General features: G+C 38.1%; 1 long non-coding RNA gene across 1 annotated transcript; it reads left to right on the forward strand.

The window, feature by feature from the left end:
- Positions 1-245: 245 nt before the first annotated feature.
- LOC115893270 lies at positions 246-1,959 on the forward strand. Its single transcript, XR_004053256.1, has 3 exons — positions 246-350; positions 1,303-1,456; positions 1,925-1,959. It is a non-coding gene; the product is annotated as an uncharacterized LOC115893270 (long non-coding RNA).
- The last annotated feature ends 1,697 nt before the right edge of the window (positions 1,960-3,656 follow it).

Raw genomic sequence — 3,656 nt, forward strand, 5'->3', positions numbered from 1 at the left:
GAAAGAGACATGAAGAAAACTGTCAGGGTCCCTACTTTCACAGCGCTTACATGCTCACCATGGAGGGAGTAAAAATAAAATGTCAACAAATAAAACAAATTGAATGTCAGATTGATAGGAATCAAGAAGGAAACGAGAACAGAGTGAGATGATAAAAGTGACTGTGGTGCTGTTTCAGATAAGGTGCTGAGAGGACCATTTAGACAGGATGTTTAAGGAGACATCTGAACAATGTATTAGGCAAGAGCTTCAAAGCATAGAGCAAAACAAGTGCCAGGGCCTGAGGAGGCAGTGAACTTGGTGTATTTCTGGAAGAGCAAGTAGACTCGTGTGGCTGAAGAGGAATGAGGGTAAGTGGGGAGACTATAAAGAAACAAGGCAGGAAGGACATGCTAAAGATTTGGGGACTTTATTCAAAGTGAGATTGGAGGATATAAGCTGGTATCATATCTTAATTCCATAGCTATTTAAAAATAAATTTATATGGAGATTGAAAAGATGAATGGCAGAAGCTCTGACTTCACTGAGAGAGCAGAGGTGTTGGCAGCGACTTGGAGAGGGTCAGGAACTTTGTAACCAAAAGATAACTATGGACACATTGGAGTGGTGGTAAATACAAAATCTTTATAATCCAGGAGTCATTACATATACTTCCTGAGATGGTTAACAGTATATAATAATACAACCTATACATGCATCCTGACTGTGGATTATTACTAGTTATGACATAACTTGACACAGATAATCAAACTTCAAAATGCAGTTAGATCACTTGGTTGGGAAAGGAAAAAGCAAACTAGGTCCAAGGCAGATTTGATAGGAAAAATATGTCAAGAAAGGAAAAAAAAAGAAAGTCAAAAGGACTTGGCAGAGAATAGAAAAGTGGGGAAGCTAGTTACCATGTCAGATTTTTAGCTGTATACCTGCCTTTTCCAGGAATAGTTTTCTGCTTTCCCTCTCTGAATTGTTATCTCAAAATAACTCCTTTGTTTTTTCAGAAGGATGGAAATTATTCTATCTCTGGTTGACATTTGTTTTGTAGAGGTTCATGTTTATTTGTCGTTCTACAGTAGCCTGCCTACTTTAACAAGTACTTTCCAATTGCTCTGTTATTTCTCAGAGTCACATTTTGCCTCTAATTAGTTTTTATTTTGTAAATGCCTCCCATTACTCATTGATTTCTTGAGCTTTCTGGTTTATCCTTTGTGAAGGAAAGAGAAAGATTATATTATATATATATATTTTCCAGATTAATTCTACTCAGCTGAACTTGTCAGTGATGAGTGTAACTGTGTTTTACAGCAGAACTCCAAGTCTGCAGGCATGGCAATGAATCAACTGGTTACTCAAGATATGACTGCCAAACTATTAGATACACTGGTTATAGTCCTCCCGGTAAAATATTTCAAAAACACTTAACTAAGAGGTCAATTGTTATGGCTGTGCAAATCCAAAGGTGAGTTCTTGGGTGAAATAGACATAGATAGTCTCCACATCTCACTCTACGATACCTTCTGTCTAGAAATATTGTTTCTTATTTTTTTCCTTCACGCAAATTTGAGTTCAAAAGAGCTTAATGACTGTTGCTTTCTCCTTTATCTGCGTTACCATTCACAGCTTTGTAATGCAATCTGAATGTAAACCCAATTGACCCTAGTAAAAGTGAAGTCATGGAACTAGTGCATCTATAGAGAATAAAAAAGCAACAGGTTTCTAATGACAAAGGCAAGGGAAATTTCTCTCCCTCGGGTCAATTTCAGCAAAATGGGTGAGCACAGCACATTCCCTTCCATTTGGAGAAAGATAGGGCAAAGCAGAGAAGACCAAGAGGTGATTTTGCACTTTTTTGACTAGATGGCTACAAATTGAATGTGAACTATAATCTTAGTACAGGAAACTCAGTGATTCTTTTTTTATCTTGCAGCTTTGGAAAGTGGAGACATATTCTGAAGACGGAAGAATAAAAAAGTAACAAAAAAATTTGGTTTTCAAACTGGATTGTTCTTGTTTATACATATCTATAAACACTGTGATTAATTACAAGTTTTAAGGAAAGGAGAAAGAAAATAATTGAGTTCTTACTTTGTACTGTGCTCATTATATAGACAATTTCATTTTATCTTTACAAATTCCTCCATATTAATCTCTATTTTGAGATGTAAAAAAAAAGAAAACTGAGGCTTAGCAAGGTAATCAGCTGAGTTTTGAATCACATGGCTCTAAAGACCAAGTCTTGTTCACTAGGCCACTGAACATGGGGCTTTGTACAATGTGAGCTCCTGGTCCCTGGTCCCAAGTGGGTCTAAGGTAAGACTGTATTTTTAATAAGCTTTACAGATGATTCCTCTAACCAATCAGGATGCTTAAAGCAAACAAAAAGCCCAGTGGTAAAGACAATACATTCAGCACACCGTGCAATTAGTAAGTTACTTTCCTGAATTGTCAGAAATATGGCTTCAACTTTTCAGGGCTAAGACAGTGCATGAATATGAAATTGCAAATGGAAAAATACAAATGAGAGTATCTTGTGATGGTGACACAGGGCTATACAGGAATGTACCTTAGAAGGTCAGAGCACACACAATAGACATTGAAGTTTCCAAATGAAACTAACTCCTTGACTAATAGAGAAAAAGACAAAGAAAAGAAAGTGAGGAGATGAATAGTAGCGAAAGACATTGAATTCTTCTACCTTCATTCCAATGTGAGTGACTCCTAAAAGATGGGAAATGAAATGATCCCTATGACACTAAACCACAGAAATGGAGCTGAAATTTTCATGGAAAAAAGATATTAATTAGCCTTGGGTGTGGCTGACTTTTAATGTATTTAGCATAGTTCCTGAGAGTACTGGGATGCTGAGCATAGAAGCAAATGGAGCTCCGAGGCCATCATGCCCATTCAAGTAAATAAATAAAGCTAAAGGGGTTGGAAGGGTGGTGAATAGACTATGCATCCTAAACTAGGGAAGTTTGACTGTTCTTTTGCCATTGTGCCTCAAGGATGGTTGCATAATAATTTTTTTATCTAATTTTTTTAGACCTCTGAAGAGAGGATACTTTTGCTGTGTTTCTATTACCAGAAAGGGGTCTCGATCCAGACCCCAAGAGAGGGTTCTTGGATCTCACACAATAAAGAATTTGAGGTGAATCCATAAAGTGAAAGCAAGTTTATTTAAAAGGTGAAGGAATAGGCCGGGCACGGTGACTCATGCCTGTAATCCCAGCACTTTCAGAGGCTGAGGCGGGCGGATCACGAGGTCAGGAGATCAAGACTATCCTGGCTAATATGGTGAAATCCCGTTTCTGTTAAAAATACAAAAAATTAACTGGGCGTGGTGGCATACGCTGTGGTCCCAGCTACTTGGGAGGCTGAGGCAGGAGAATCGCTTGAAACTGGGAGGCGGAGGTTGCAGTGAGCCGAGATTGCAGCACTGCACTCCAGCCTGGGCGACAGAGCAAGACTTTGTCTCAAAAAATAAATAAATAAATAAAAGAAAGTAAAGGAATGAAAGAATAAAAGAATGGCTATTCCATAGGCAGGGCAGGAGGGCTGCTGGTTGTCCATTTTTTATGGTTATTTCTTGATTATATGCTAAACAAGGAGTGTATTATTCATGAGTTTTCCAGGAAATGGGTGGGCAATTCCTGGAACTG

This window comes from Rhinopithecus roxellana, chromosome 14, assembly GCF_007565055.1.
Source record: "Rhinopithecus roxellana isolate Shanxi Qingling chromosome 14, ASM756505v1, whole genome shotgun sequence".
Taxonomy (NCBI): domain Eukaryota; kingdom Metazoa; phylum Chordata; class Mammalia; order Primates; family Cercopithecidae; genus Rhinopithecus; species Rhinopithecus roxellana.